Raw genomic sequence first — 17,001 nt, 5'->3', positions numbered from 1 at the left:
AGATATCACTGGGTCTGCCACTTGTGTGATGACACCAAAATTGGCACCAGTTAGTGGATTTCCTAAACCCAACCTTCTCATTCCCTGTAAATTAACAGTTTTACCATTACTCTAAAGCTTATTCCCACCTCTATTCTTACCTGCCCACATCCTGGAGCTGGTGTTTATTCTGACATGAAGGCCTGAAGCAAAATGATCAGGTGGGCTCTTTGTTGCTGACCTGCCTGCCCTACCTGAGCCCCAATGACTTGTCCATGTACAGTATCTGCTGGCTTACTGACTCCTACCTCCCCAAACTGCTAGTTTACATGACACCTCAGGTCTGGCCTAAATACCTATGATTAGCTATTTTTAAAACTTAGTTTTAAAAAATAGGTAACACATGTACACAGTACAAAAAAAAATTCAAATAGTACAAAAGGGCATGCAGTGAAAATCCAGTCCCTCTTCCATGACTCTCTCCTCTGCCCACAGTCTGTTTCCCTTAGGAAACCACTGTTATTACTTACTGGCTGATCCTTCCAGGCACCTTCTATTCATTTATAACCCACTTGTTTATCTTTACATAAACGGCGGTTTACTACATACTAAGTTCTGAGCATTACTGTTTTTCATTAATATGCTTTGGACACCATCCTATTAGGGACATAAAGATTTGCCTCATTTTCTTAATGGCAGTAAATACTCCATTTCACGAACTTATCTGTCCCTTTTTGACAGAATTCAGACTAAGATAATCTTCTACTGAATACAGTGTTGTAACAAATATATTTGTTCAATAGATTTGTGCATACGGATATATCCTCACAGGAAAATTTCCTAGAAACTGCTGAATTGAGGTATCTGCACATTTAAGTTTTTCACTGACTTTAGTAATATGTTTTCTAAAGAGGCTGTACCAATTTACATGTTTGCCAACAGTGTCTAAGAGTTCCAATTTTCCCACAATCTGGCTAGCACAGTCCATTATTAAACTTTATGACCTTTGCCAAGATGATAAGTAAAAAACAATTTCTCTTTGTTTTGAATTGGAATTTCATTAAGGGTGATGTTGACTACCTCTTTATATACTTCTTTCCCCCTCCCTTTCTTTCTTTTGTTGTATTGGGGATTGAACTCAGGGGCTCATGCATGCTAGGCAAGTGCTCTACCACTGAATTATACCCCCACCCAGTCCTTTTCTTTTTATTTTGAGACAAGGTCTCATTAAGTTGCCCAGGTTGTCCTTGAATCTGGGATCCTCCTGATTCAGCCTTCTGAGTAGCTAGGATTGCAGATGTGTACTGCCATGCCTGGTCTTCATATGCTTTTTGTGGTGCTGGGTACTGAACCCAGGACCTCACACATGTTAGGCAAGTGTTCTACCACTGAGCCAGTCCCCAGTTCTCTCTTCAAATGCTTTCAAAAAAAGGATATTTGAGGGCTGGGATTGTGGCTCAGCAGTAGAGCACTCACCTAGCACGAATGAGGCTCTGGGTTCAATCCTTAGCACCACCAAAAAAAAAGGATATTTGAACTTTCTTTTCTGTGACTTATGTTCAAATCCTTCATTGCTATTTTTTCCTGTAATGATTTGTAGGAGCTTTTTGCATATGAAGGAAATCTGCACACTTGTCACATATGGTTTTTATAGTTTGTCATGTTTTTATAATTTCTTTACCAATTAAGAAGTATTGTTTTATGTGTCAAACATATTAATATTTTTAAGTCTTCTGAGTTTTGTTATGATTATAAAGTACAATTTTTCTCTGATATTTACACACACACATTTATATAGATAATTTTTTTTCTTGGTACTGGGGAGTGAAGCCAGGGCCACTTTACCACTGAGTTACATCCCTAGCCCTTTTAATTTTTTATTTTGAGACAGGGCCTCACTAAATTGCTGAGTCTGCCATTTAACTTGGATTCTCCTGTCTCAGCATCCCAAGTTGCTGGGATTACAGGTGTGCACCACCATGCCCAGGTATATAAAAATTTCTAATGCCCATATTGTCTTCTAGTACTTTATAGTTCCACTTAAAAACTATTTGCAACTTCTATCTTTTCTTTCTTTTTTTTTTTTTTTTTCTTTTCAGTTTTCCAATTCTTAGGAACAAGATGGCTGTGAAATTCACTGCCTTTCTGAAGAAAGCCTGGGCCAAGGAGCCATGGTTGTGTCCTTCGCCATTGGAAGTCTCTCTGAATTCTGCCCCCACTCAGCCCCTACACCAAGTATGCCATCATGATCAACAAGGCCACACCCTACAACTTCCCAGTGTCCCTCCAAGATGATGGGAACATGCCTGATGTGCCTGTGAGCACTCCCATTGACAGGGAGGAGGCACCTTAGCCTAATAAAATGAGACCCCCCCCCAATTTTTTTTTTCCAATTCTGCCTCTTCCTTTTATCTCTCTCTAGTTCCCCAGGCTTTTCAATCATAACCTCTTGCTGTCACTCTCCCACCCATTATGGAAAGCCCACCATCTACTAGAAACTTCTTTGATGATATCATTCCCATTACTGGGCCTTCCACTGTGTTTTTTTTTTTTAAGTAGTTGCTCAAAACATTACAATGATCTTGACATATCATACATTTGATCCAAATGGGGTATGAATTCTTATTTTTCCATGTGTACAGATTGCAGGATCACATCGGTTATACAGCCACGTTTTAACAGCTGAGAACTTCCCCTCCAAAGAAAGGGCCACTCAGGGAATAAAACCAAAAAGCAGAGGGCTGGTCCTGGGACAGAGAAATGGTGAGCCACCAGACACCTCACACAGGGCTAAAAACATGGCTCCAGAGAGCAGGTGGAATGCCTCCTGTGCATTCAGCTTTGAGCTGGCTGTGATTAAGAGACACAAGAGATAATTTCTGGCCTGAGAATTTTGTCTACTTAATGGAAAGGGCTTATGAAGATATAATTCCAATTGAGCAGTGTATGATGGGAAGAATTTAGATTGACAAAGTTGATAAAGAAGAGCATTTTGAAAAGGGGCAACCGATGTGGGAAGGAATGCGTTTGGCTTGTCCAGGGACTGATGGACACCAGCCTGGGTGGACTAGAGAATGTGTTGAGCAGGCAGGAACAAGAACAGGGCAGGCTAAGTTCCTAAAAGATGGGCTACTTCACACTGATTGGGTGCTCCTCGGTGTCGTTATTTTCTGCCTGCCACCACGTGGCCTTCCACAGTCAGCTTATTGCTCAGGATGTTTTTCTGTGGAGCCATATGGAATAAAGGAAAGTTTGTGGGAAACTGGTTTGTCTTTCAAGTTTGATGATGAGCCTGGTTTCCATGAGATTTTTAGTTAATATTTAAAAAATGTTTTTTTCCTAAATGAATAGAAGAAATAAAAGTAATAAAATCTTTAAAATCCCCTGTCAGGCTGCAGTGTTCTGCATCTTTCCTAGGTCTGGCACATGCTGGCGACCTCACTAGCCTTGTGGCACGCCTCAGGGACTGCTCCATGACTGAGAGGCTTCAGGCCAAGTCTACTATGATCAAGAGGACCATGAGAGGCTCCTTCACAAAACTGCTGCTCTCGAGCCCAGGAGCAGAGGATCTGGGGTACAGTGGAGTCCATCCATGACTTCGGGGTAGCCCAGAGAATAATTTGGCCTATTGCTCACCCATTCAAGGCTCCACCCTCCAGATAACAGGACTGTCTGGAGTCACAGAGTTGGGTTTTCTCTGGACTGGCTTCTATGTCAGGAAAATAATTTTTTTCTCTTGCTATTACTTGGTGTTTGTTCTAACTTGGAAATGGTACACTGTGAGTTCAGGGTGAGCCAGAGGTTTGTTCTTGGTCTGTCAAGCCACTTTGATGATGGGAATAAAATCCCGAGAACAGCAAGCCAGCTGGACAGGAAACCAAGCCACAGGGTTTTGGTGGGCTTGGGGATTTTTTTCTCTACCCCCAAATGGAAAAATCCTGGCATGGGGCATAGTATAATGAAGATTTATAGTGCCTGAAAAAAATCAGAAGGCGTTAGGGTCCAACAGACAGGCTGAAAAACAGCATATTAGTGGCTTTAGAAGGAGTATGAGGAATCAGGTATGAGGACCAAGTTTATATACATAAAATGGAACGAAGGTCTTTTTAAGAATCTTGATTTCTTCCACTGTTTTTTTTTTAAACATTTGTCTCTTGACAAATATCTACCCAAGAACTTGGTGAATAATTTTGCCCTGGGAAGTCTCTACATTTCATTAAATGTCCCGCCCTCTCTCCTGGAAGTTGGGGGAAGCAGAAAGCAGGGCAGAGAGCAAGCCTCCCAGCCATGGCCACAATGGCCCTAGTGTCTGGAGGGCAGCAGGAGCTCTTGGGAAGTCTGTGATAAATTATTCACTTCTCCTGTCCCTTCCGGAATCCCAGTGGCTGCAGATCTTTTTAAACTGGGGCCTATTCATTCAGAAAACTTTTATTAAGAAGCTACTGAGAGCCAGGAATAGTGCCAGAGTTTGGCAATATAAAGATAAAATGATTCAGGGACAGTAGTCACTGCCCTCAAGGAACTTAGAGTCCTGAATAGTGTTTTTCCAACTGCAGGTTATGATTCATTTAATTACTTATGAAATCAACTAGTGGGTGGTGACCAGCATAAGAAAGGAAGAAAGAAAGGAAAGGAGGTAGGGAGAGAGAAAGGGAAAAAAGAGGAAAATTAAACCAGTGTAGCAAAGTCCTAGGGGTAAGCACTATTTCATTAATTTATTTGTTACATACAGGGTTTCTATAAAGTCCTTGCCCAGAGTGAATTTTTTAATAAGTTATGTATAAATAACTTTAAACAAGATGTAAATAATTAGTGAAAAACAACAATTTTAGGTAAAATTGATTTTTTCTTTTCTAGGTAATAAGTCACATTACACTGGGTGGTATCAACAGAGTCATGCTTGGCATCCAACATGATGGTGGATATGCTGAAAGGTAGTATTCCTGAAATTAAATATGATAAACTTGGAGAAATTCCCTCTATGTTGCAATTTTTTGAAGTTTATATATAGCTATTACTAAAATATATATATATATATATATATATATATATATATATATATATATATATATTACTAAAATCTCAAACTGTGTAAGACTTATTTCATAGGACGATATGTGTGTGTTTTTATACAACATAAACACATACATGTTCATCTAGCCATATGTAAAAGGTACTTCTTGTTGCAAATGGCTGTCAAAAAAACATTGAAAGCCACTAACTAGGTTAGCAAGAGAAGCACATAATCACTCAGGCTAGACTACGCCAGGTGCTCCAAGGAGGAGACAACGGAATAAAACTGAACGATGATGGCAGAGGAGACCATTCTGTTTGTCTAGGGAGTCAGAAGCCCCAGGGCAGATGGAGACTCAGGGGAGCCAGGGAAGCAGGTCACAGGCAGTGACCCCAGCAGTGGAAGCAGCAGGTCTGAAGATTTGGGACATGACAGGTTTGGGTAATAATAGTAAGTACTAAAGGGATATGGTATGGGGAGAGACAGGAGGAAATGATACAGAATGTGTGAACAGAGGCCCCAAATCAGAGAGCTTCTGAATGATTTTTAAGAGTTCCAAAAGCTCCAAAGGGTTTAAGAGTCTAGTAGGGCCTCATCAGCTCAAGTCACATTGGAGTGCTCAGGTGCCTGTTTAATATTGTGAAGGCTTGCCAGGGTGGTGGTACATGCCTGTAATCCCAGGGACTGGGGAGGCTGAGACAGAAGGATTCCAAGTTCGAGGCCAGCCTCAGCAACTCTGTGAGGCCCTAAGCAACTCAACAAGACCCTGTCTCAAAATAAAAAATTAAAAGCGTTAAGGATGTAGCTTGGTAGCAAAGCCCTTGGGTTCAATCCCCAGTACCAAAAACAAAAAACAAACAAAAAATGTTGTGAAGCCTTTGTGGGCTCCTGGAAGAAACAGATGATTCATTTTGGATACAGCAAACTTCCTGAAGAATTCACTCCCATACTCAGAAGGTCAGAAACAGCTGACCTAGACTGCTGTAGACTGCTGGTGTATGTTAAGTTCTAAGTAAAGAAACCCAATCTGGACTTCAACAGTCAGGGCCTGGGTCCCCAGTGAACTACTCCCCTACAACACTGATTAGAGCCACAATTCACTTTCATCAATCCAGAAACTTAGTGAGAACTGTGGGGTATCATTCTTGAGGTGGGAAACAGAAGGAGAGAGCAGGGTTCTGGCCTTGTAGTCTTATGGTTTGAGGGCACGGGGAAGGATGTATGTGGAAGAAAACAAAATATACATAAAGCAATCAGAAGGAATTCCATGGAAAGGTCTAAAGACATGGAAGGATTTGGGCTGATAAGAGGAAGGAGAAGGAATTCTAGATATCAAACAGGTAGCCAACAGGCTAATGGCTTGAAATGACTCTCGGTCTTGAGACCCAACAGGGGCTCATCACAGCCATCTTCTGTAATCAAGGCTCCAACACAGCCCATAAAGAACCAGAGGCACCAGCAGGGTCTAGCCTGGGTGCCAGCAGAGAGCAAGGGAAGCCATATCCGGGGCTCTCAGAACACCCACAGAGATGGGAGGAAGCCACAGGGAAGAGGGTAAGGGCTGTGGAGTCAGGTTGGGAACAGGCAGAGTGGGTGCAGGAGGCAGGACGAGGAGAGGGAAAAGTCTAACACATGTTCCTACATGCTGTATGACTCCTCATACTTGACACATGTCCAGCCACACCATGCCCTTATTTAAAATGCTCCTCAAAGCCAGGGAATTTTCCCTGACTAACCATCAAAAACAGTCTCGGAAGACAATCTGAACAGCTGACTTGACCCCAGATATTTCGCTGACCATCCTTTGGTCTCCCAGAGATCCCACAGGCCATCTTTGTATTGCTGGCAGTTCTTGTTATTGCAGTGGTGGCTCTCGACAGAGCAGACGATGCCTCTCATCCCATTTGGTTATAAAAGGAAGAACTGCTGTGGTCAGGAGTTAGGAGGTCCTTCTTTGATGCAGGCCACATTAAGTCAAGTAAACGTTGAAGTGTAAGTTAAATTTTAAAAAAGCCCCTCCCCTGTTCTGATTTCCATTTTTACCACAGCCCCCAGCCAAGTTATCATCATATGGCATTCCTGGAGAAGCAACAGGGTATTTGTTTAAACCAAGATGCCAAATGGTCATGAGTTGTAGAATATGTATTTTCCACACAGGCTGTTTTCCTCTACCGTAACAGTGGGAATTCAAATCTGTAGGCCGGCCAGCTGGAGGCAGCATGCAGGGTCTGGCAGGCTACCTGGGCCTGCACATTTACCTCGCCCTCACCAGGGGAGGTGTGACGGCAGGGCTGCATTTTTATGCTGGACTCCTACAACCACCCAGCCTTCCTTGGTCTGGAGCTTTGCCAGTGTTTATACGCCTGCCCTCAGGTACAAGCTGCCCTGCAGCACTCGTACCTGGATTTTCCTTTAATAGTGAAGCCACCCTCCATGCCCTGCTCTGATGGTGGACCAGTTTCCAGGGAATTCTCTATGGTCACCATGCACAAAGAGAGCCATGAGCTGTGAGTTTTTCCAGAAAGAGAGCAAAGGCCCGGTCCACGCACTACAAATGCATGGGCTTCCCTCGAGAAAGCATCTTTCTTTCCAAGGGGTGGGATCCATGGGAGTAGAGGGCCTTCACCCCTTTACCAGACTCAAAGGGAGGCATTCTGCAAGTCCCTCAGTCTGCAGAAGGTACCAGGGTCCCTTTCCCAGGGCAGGGCCAAAGCCATGGCCCGCTCTGTATCCCCTAGGAATGCCACTGCTGCAGAAGAAGCCCAGAGCCTCAAGCCACAGCTTTGCCTTTTTTCCTTCATGAAGGCTCACCTGCCTTTTCAGAGAACCTCAGGAGCCACCCACACCCCCAGAGGCCCTCGTATTTTTCCATCTTTCTATTAGGCATCTTTTTCTCATTAATGCACTAACACTCAAACTATGTGCAGAGAATGATGAAAAAGAGACCTTGTGTGAGGCTTGGGATTTGTTCAAAGCCCGGGGAAACTGTTTTAGAGGGTGTATGTTTTTTATTCCTTTTATGAGAGATGCATGTTTCCCTCCCTCTGTGACTTGTTTAAAAGTAAAGTTTAATATGCTGCCAGAGAAATTGCTGGTTAATAACTTAATAAGCTATGTGCTGGGAATTATGGGGGAAAGTAGTATCCAAGAAAACTTTTATTTAAAGTTTGGGGCTTGGAGGATGTATTGCGTCAATTATTACACAGAATGTTAACAGAGGTCCCCTTTCTTTCTAAGAGCATAAAAAGATAAATAGGTGAGGAGAATGGAGCTTCTTTTTTTTTATTTTTTAATTTTTTATTGTTGGTTGTTCAAAACATTACATAGTTCTTGTTATATCATATTTCACACTTTGATTCAAGTGGGTTATGAGCTCCCATTTTTACCCCATATACAGATTGCAGAATCACATCAGTTACACATCCATTGATTTACATATTGCCATACTAGTGTCTGTTGTGTTCTGCTGCCTTTCCTATCCTCTACTATCCCCCCTCCCCTCCCCTCCCCTCCCCTTTTCTCTCTCTGCCCCCTCTACTGACATTCATTTGTCCCCCTTGTATTATTTTTCCCTTTCCCCTCACTTCCTCTTGTATGTACTTTTGTATAACTCTGAGGGTCTCCTTCCATTTCCATGCAATTTCCCTTCTCTCTCCCTTTCCCTCCCACCTCTCATCCCTGTTTAATGTTAATCTTCTTCTCATGCTCTTCGACCCTACTCTGTTCTTAGTTACTCTCCTTATATCAAAGAAGACATTTGGCATTTGTTTTTTAGGGATTGGCTAGCTTCACTTAGCATAATCTGCTCTAATGCCATCCATTTCCCTGTAAATTCTATGATTTTGTCATTTTTTAATGCAGAGTAATACTCCATTGTGTATAAATGCCACATTTTTTTATCCATTCATCTATTGAAGGGCGTCTAGGTTGGTTCCACAGTCTTGCTATTGTGAATTGTGCTGCTATGAACATCGATGTAGCAGTGTCCCTGTAGCATGCTCTTTTTAGGACTTTAGGGAATAGACCGAGAAGGGGAATAGCTGGGTCAAATGGTGGCTCCATTCCCAGCTTTCCAAGAAATCTCCATACTGCTTTCCAAATTGGCTGCACCAATTTGCAGTCCCACCAGCAATGTACAAGTGTACCCTTTTCCCCACATCCTCGCCAGCACTTGTTGTTGTTTGACTTCATAATGGCTGCTAATCTAACTGGAGTGAGATGGTATCTTAGGGTGGTTTTGATTTGCATTTCTCTGACTGCTAGAGATGGTGAGCATTTTTTCATGTACTTGTTGATTGATTGTATGTCCTCCTCTGAGAAGTGTCTGTTCAGGTCCTTGGCCCGAGAATGGAGCTTCTTGATGTTGCATGAGAAGCCTGGAAACATCAAGGTGAGGATTTCTCACAGAATGCTCCATAGAACCATGGTAACACGAACTTGGCACATGCTTGGACCTCAGCCCCATCAATAACAGTAATCATGATCATAATAGTAAACTGCATTTTTTTACTAAAAGTCTTATCTTCAAAAATATTTCTATTCTATTTCATTTAATCTTTATAAAATTCTTAAGAGGGAGGGAAAATAGGCATTATCATTCCTATATTCCTTTTTTTTGCAAATCATCAAAGTTGTTCGGAGAGCTCAAGTGATCTATCCAGGATCAGCACAAAGCCAAGAACAAAATTAAGGTTTTCTAGATAAACAAATTCTAGCTTTGTGTCCCCAACACAATCAGATGAAAGGAAGATACTGTGCCACGCAATTACAGCATGTTAGTTTGTACTCACATGCTCTGGTGTTGTGCCTGAGAGCCAATCTGGGGAAAAGCAAGGCTCCAAGCACTGCTGCTCTGGTGATGATCGGCCCGAGGGCCTGTTGCAGCATGCTGATGATGTTGATGACAAATTACTGCCGGGTACAGTTGTGCACATCTGTAATCCCAGCAACTCAGGAGGCTGAGGCAGGAGGATCCCAAGTTCCAGATCATTCTGGGCAACTTGGCAAGACCCTATCTTTAAAAAAAAAAAAGATTGTGGGTGGCAGTGTTACTAGGTATTGAACCCAAGGGTGCTTTGCCTCTGAGCTATATCCCCAGACCTTTTTTATTTTTAATTTTGAGGCAAGGTCTCTCTAAGCTGCTCAGGGCCTTGCTAAGTTGCCAAGGTTGGCTTTGAACTTACAATCCCCCTGACTTTGCCTCCAGAGTCACTGGGATTACAGTTGTGTGCCACCATGTCTGGCCCTGTCTCAAACTTTAAAAAAATAAACAGGGCTGGGGCTGTAGCTCAGTGTAGAGCACCTCTGGGTTCAATCCCCAGTACAAAAAACCAAAACTTGGGAACAGATACTTTCCATATCTGTGTACTCTTTCATGCTTTTACAGCCATTATTTACCATGTCTTCTCCATCCTCATGCATTTCACACCCACATTTTAGAGCTTTCTATTTTACAGATGAAAACTCAGGACTGAAGACAGATAAGGCCACACCATGCTAGTGGGCAACCCAGACCTGCTGACAGCAAGAATACTCTGCCTCTCTCAATGTCAGCACAGAGTTGTTTTCAGACTAGAGGCTTTCCATTCACCAAGCACCTCTAGAAGAGACCCTCTGCACAGTCACTCCAAAATACAGAGCCCACAGGCTGATGGGGGCCCTCTCTGGCTCAGGGAGTCCTGGAATGGCCCCTAAACTTTTGTGGGATGGTGTTACTCCATGAGGCTGCAGGTCCGTCCAATCACTCAGGAAGGCTGGGCAGCAGGGGTAGCTGAAGGAGGGAGAGAACAGGGAGCTGAGGAGGGCCCCTCTTCAAGCTGCTCCTTTGGCCCATTCACATAAGAACAGTCCATGTTCCCCACAAGCCCTTCTGAAGGTAGCCTAAAGCCTGGCCACTCAGGACAAACATATTAGGGCTGAGTCAGCTCAAAATGAGGGCAGGGACATGTTCCCACCAGGTCTGCACACCGCCAGAAAGCCCTGGTCAGTTACTAACTTCATCAAATGTACTACCTCCAAAGGATCACTGCTGCAAACAACTGTGCAACCCAGGAGAACTAACTTACTCTTACGTTAGAACTCAGAACCTGTTGGCACGACTAGCTGGTCAGATCCAGTGGTAGTCAGCCAGCTGTGAGTGGATTTCTTTCTTTTTTTCCTAATATTTTTATTTTATTTATTTATTTTTAGGTGGTACTGAAGATCAAACCCAGTGCCTCGCATGTGCTAGGTGACCGCTCTGCTGCTGAGCCCAGCAACAGCCCCTATGAGTGGATTTCTAAGGAAAGAGGATCTGGAATAGCTATTTTGATGGCAAAGAGGACTGGCGCCGAGTGCCCTAGCCAGCAAGGGCAACTACTGAGGGAGGACCCCAGGCAGCTCTGGGGCACAGGGTTGCAGGATTTTCTAAAAGGATGATCAGGAAGCAGGAGAGGGAAGCAAGTCAAACAGCAAAAAACCAAAGTTGCTATTTACATTCCAATAACTTGAGCCACCTCTTGGGCCAGCCACACCTGCCCCCCCCACCCCCAACCCCATGTCTAATTACCTCTTCTGCAAATATCAGTTTGGATTAGATCTTTTTATTTATTTATTTATTTATTTTTATTAATAGGGAGTTGGAGTGCTTCTCTTAGTCCCTTCTGAGGCTTCCAATGGGAAGGAAGTCATGTAGGTGGGTCTCCTGGCCCCGATCCCAGCTTGAACTGTATTTACCACCTCTACTATCTTCAACATCTCCCATCTTGAATTTCCACAAAAGTTTCTGTTTGAAGAAAGAATTCCACTGGGTTAAGTGACTCTAAATTCCCTTTCCTGCTATAAATTCTATGGTTCTATGGTCATATTAGCAAGCTTAGGAAGACAAAAGCGATGTGGTCTCAGGTACATACAAATGTCTCTATTTCCATGACTAGTGGCCCAAGCAGATGACAAGGACTTCCAGGTGACCAAGACAGGAAGTGGGTAGACTGCTACTAGGGAGCTTCTGGTTGACCACCAGGAAAGAATGGAAATTCTGTTGACCAATGTGGGGCTGGAAAGCCTTAAAGCCTCTCTGGGCAGGTTCCATGTAAGCACACACAGCATCCTCTTACCAGTATCTGCCTGAGCTTAGTACTTCCTCTTCACCCTTGGCCACACTCCTCTGGATGACACTTAAGGGCTGACACAACGGGTCTTGTATCAAATCTTGCACTGCTCCCTAAGCACAGCACCTCTTCTTCACCTTTATCTCCCTGCGGCCCATAACAGACCCATGTGCACTGCCTGCAGTATGCCACGCTGCACTCGCTGTATGCTCCCCCTCAGGACCTGCTCTTTTGACATTGCTTTTGGCATTTCCAAATCAGACCCTTGCTCTAAGGCCCAGCTCAATACCTACCTCCCCCAAAAAGTCTTCCCCATCTCAGTTCACACTCGTTGCCCCACCCCCAAACTCTTGTACTTATTCTATATACTTCTCTTTGTGCTCCACTGTTGGTTAATCATTTCATAGGAATAAGCTCTCTTCTCACCTCAAATCTGACAACTGAGGCCCTATTACGGCTCCATTATACATGCCTAATGGGCTGGCCACCAATGCTCAGCTCTATTCCAAGATTCCTTCTTTGTATCTGGGCAATGAGATCTTAGTGCCAGGCTCCATCCCAGCATCACCTTCCTCATTATCCAATCTAAGATTACTTTATCTAATAACTACCTCTCCCCTAGCCTTTAAAGACTTCCCTTGCCTCCTAGAAGACTTCCTGGGCACCTCTACCCCCACGAGCTGGCACTTATTTCTCCCTTCCCAGCTCCTGTAACACACTTTGACTCATTCCAATATTTACTAAATTCTTACTTGTTCATAGCTAATTAAATCTGTACCTGTCCTACTCACATGGTTTTTCAAACACAGACGCATTGCTCACCTTTCTACTCCCCACTCTGCCTACTACCTTGCTTTGTTCTGTCTGTGCATCTGAATTGACTTTAGTTCACCAGGAAAGGCTCAATGAAAGTAAGGAATGTGCTGATTTACTCGAAAGATGGAACAAGTTACATGCCAAAGGGAAAAAAGTATCCCACTGTATGAGGGCTTCACATAACATTATGAGAATGTGCTCAGGACACTAAGGCAGCACTCCTTGTGAGCTAGACAATGACAACATTGTCCGAATTTTCCAGCAACAAGACCCCAGTGAGCCAACAGCTACAAGGGGAGGAAGAGGTTTCTGAGCCTTCTATTGAATAAATTATGATTTCCAGGTTAGGGCTACAGATTTCTATATTTTAAAAAGTTGAGGGCACTATTGGGGGTGAATTCTTGGAGTGCAGTTGTATAAAAGGATTTTGTGTTTCTCATTGTGATATGAAGAAGATTTGACCTTGGGCAACTTGCTCAAAGTCTCAGTTTAACATATTGATCAGTTTTAACTGATTTTACCCAGACTAGTTTCCATGAGCCCAGGCTGTTGATGGGTGGGGGGTGGTGTGCAGAGAGAGACAGAGAAAGGAAACTAAAAAGCAAAACACAACCACCAGCAATGCCTGGAAACTTGCTGTGTGACTAACCGTCCCTGTTGAGACTTGCTTCCCTGAAAGTTTTGGCAGGGACCACAAATGATAGCCTTAAAATGCCACATCATCTGAATATTTTAACAACCCTCCTGGAAGGGATTCTCAGCAGTGGCATGGAAGTGAAACAGCAACCTGTAGCTTGGCAGAGGGCTCAGGCTCTCTTTATTTCAAGTTGTTGCGAAAGAAGGACCTCTTTCTTGGGGAAGGAAAGGGTCTGGGAGGCAGGACAGATTTGGGAAGGTGAAATCAGACCTAAGCCCCAGTATTTCTGCCTGGGAAGTGAATCTCTTGTGTGAATAAATCTGGTGGTTAGAAAATAAATGCTGTCTTCAGCTGCTGGAGAGCAAAACAGAATCCTAAACCAGATCTTCTGCAGCTGGCCACAGATCCCTTAGGGAAGAACCGGGATTGCCACACAAAAGCAAGCCCGGCTCTGTCTATAAGCATATTTTCCTTGAGCATTTAAATCCACATGCTCTCAAGGGACATACCACTCAGCTTGCAGGGACTGGTAAGTAACAGAAAAGGGAGAAAAGATGGGAGTGTGGATAAGGGGTGGCCAGGGGAGGAGACCAGAAGGTGGCTGGAAGCATATGTCCTGGGGAGAAGAAATAGATGAGGGGCACAAAGTAGGGTGAGGAGCACTGGGGGAAAGCTCTGAGAAAGTAGCTGGATCACACGGTACATACACAGCCTGCAATTTAGAATTAACTTGGGATAGCAAATTAGACTTAATGCAGGGTAGCAAATCATTAGGTCTTTGGCAAACATTAGCTCCCCGCCATCATCTCTTCCCTTCATGAACACTATTTTATTCAAAAATTTATTCCCAAGCATGCTTTCCTAGTAACCTTGGGACCCATTCTTGTATTCCTGAGAGGCTGTTTTTTCCACCACAGTATCAGACTGTTAGTTTCCAAAATGATAACTGCTCACTGCATGCCAACAAAACACTGGTCCTATCCCAGGCACTGAGGCCACAGGGATGGCTACCTGGACCAGGGAATGTGACTTCCCCTTGACAGCACTCATGCCAGGCAGCTCTTCAGTGCAGGTTATCTCAGGTGGGTGAGGAGAGAATGCTGAGCGGACACTTTAAGTAACCTTAGGCCTTCTCCTGAGCTCCCAGATGCAGCCCCAATCCCTGGGGAACGAGAGCATAAGGGTGGTAGTATTTCTAACCGCGGGCTGGACCATCAAAGGGGCTGGCCCTTGCTCTTCAAAGTATTTACTGAGTCCCAGGATCAGCGGCAGTGGAGTCAATCACATAGGAACTAGTAAAAAAATGCAGGCTCCTAGGCCCCATCGCAGACCTAGTCAATAGGGGTCTTCATTTTAACAAGATCCCCAGGGCATTCATGTGCACTTCTTCTTCTTCTTCTTTTTTTTTTTTTTTCCCTGAGAAGTACTGTTCTAGCAGATGCTGAAGTTATTGCTATTCAAAGCCTTAACATAAAAACTGTGTCTGGACAGATGAAGGCAGTGTGGCCCAGAGGAGTGAGTCCCACAAAGAGCTGGGAGCTCAGTCCCCAACAATACTAGCAGTAGTCAGGAGGATCTTACTCCTGGCCAGCTGTGGGAAATGGACAAGTCCCCAACCTCTGTGGCTACAGTTTTCCACGTGCATAGTGCTGGGAGTGGATGACAATAAGCTGCACAGTTCTTTCTAGATCTAAAATTCCAGGTCTATGAGTGTACTTCAGAAAACTCTAATTTTCTGCCCTCTTTACAATGAAGTAGTGGTTTTAATAACCAGGCACAGTGTTTGATACAGCATGGCATATGGCAGGGCTTAAGAAATAGTTTATTGAATGTTACGGTTTAGATATTGGTGTCCCCTGAAAGCTCATGTGTGAGAATGCATGACAGTTTAGAGGTGAAATGATGGGATGATAAGAACCTTAAACTAATTAGCAAATTAGTCCCCTCATAGAAATTAAATGAGTTGTGGGCTGGTAGGGTGTGGCTGGAGGAGGTGGCTCTTTGGGGACAGACATGCCTTTGGGGTTTGTATCTGGTGAGGAGAGCTGCTCTCTGCTTCCTGGTGTCCTGTCCTAACTACTTTCCCCTGACATCTGCCTCGCCTAGGGACCCATCTATGGACTGAGACCACAGAAACCGTGAGCCACAAAATAAATTTTCCTCCTCTAATTGTTAGGTGTTTTGGGCACAGCAATGAAAAAGTTGACTAAATCATCGAAAAAAGAGACATAGCTATAGTCCTCTCTATTCAAGCTTCACCTAAAAAATGAAAATGTGCAGCGAGCTGCCGGGATAACCACCAAACCAGAGTATCCATAAGGGTTAAATGACACTTCTGAGGGCAAAGGAAGCAACTTAAAATATCTAAATCCAAAACTCTAGCTGGGCATGGTGGCACATGCCTATAATCCCAGAGCTTGGGAGGCTGAGGCAGGAGGATCATGAGTTCAAAGCCAGCCTTAGCAAAGGCTAGGCACTAAGTCAGTGAGACCCTGTCTCTAAATAAAAAATACAAAAAAAGGGCTGGGGATGTGGCTCAGTGGTTGAGTGCCACCAAGTCCAATCTCTGGTATACCCAACCCCCAGAAAAAAAAACCTCTCTGGGGTGGGGCCTGGCATAGGTTTAAAAAACTCTAACTAGACAATTCTAACATGCACTAAGAATTACTGCCTGGAGTAAAAACTGACCATCAGCCAACCTGGTACTTGATAAATGCCAACACCAATAGTTACAAATTCCTATTTCCAAGGGAGCTCAGCAGGGAGCAATGGTGGGGACAGTGGTAATGCATGAAGAGCATGCTCCATCCAGAGAGCTCTGGCCCACGGAGGCCAGGTGGCAACAGGGGTCTGATGCTGCCAGATCTTCTAGTTTTTCAAAAAAATTGAATATCTTGATTTATTGTGAAATTTCTTGATCAGCAGATAGAAAGAAAGAAAGAAAGAAAGAAGAAAGAAAGAAAGAAAGAAAGAAAGAAAGAAAGAAAGAAAGAAAGAAAGAAAGAAAGAGAAAATTAAATCCTGTACAAGCCGAGCAAAGTACATGCATGTTCAACGTGATCCAAATGCACTGACAGTTTGACCCCTCTGGCTGAAAGTGCAGTCTGCCCAGTGCTGAGCAGTACCTTGTGCTGAGCCTGGGGGAAGACCCTTTCTTAGGCATATCAAATAAAACACAACACTTCTCAAGTATAGTAGTGACTGTGCTGTGACACAGAAAGCAAAAATTGAAAGAAAAAATTACCCATGCTTGTCTGACTTATCTGTTAACTGAGGCCAAGGTAAAAGGCTAACTAAACTGCTGTGCACACAGGGTTTGTCTCCCTAGAAAAGTTGATTTCTTATACTAAGAAAGTTCTGAGGAGAGTTCTTGAAATAACATATACCAATATCTTCATACAGAGAAAAGCAGGCATTCAAAAAAGAAAAGTTTCCTTAACCTAATTTTAAAAATCCTTGTTAAAATT

The 17,001-nt window shown here is 43.7% G+C and overlaps 1 protein-coding gene across 1 annotated transcript in view; it reads right to left on the bottom strand.

The window, feature by feature from the left end:
* Thada (THADA armadillo repeat containing) overlaps positions 1-17,001 on the bottom strand; it is a 318,367-nt gene that overhangs the window by 73,669 nt on the left and 227,697 nt on the right. The gene's annotated exons all lie outside the window — the stretch shown is intronic.

This window comes from Marmota monax, unplaced genomic scaffold (assembly GCF_021218885.2).
Source record: "Marmota monax isolate L192 unplaced genomic scaffold, Marmota_monax_Labrador192_F-V1.1 WCK01_AAM20220418_F8-fsc00015, whole genome shotgun sequence".
In the NCBI taxonomy this organism is placed as follows: Eukaryota; Metazoa; Chordata; class Mammalia; order Rodentia; family Sciuridae; genus Marmota; species Marmota monax.
This window is presented reverse-complemented; position numbering and strand designations above follow the sequence as displayed.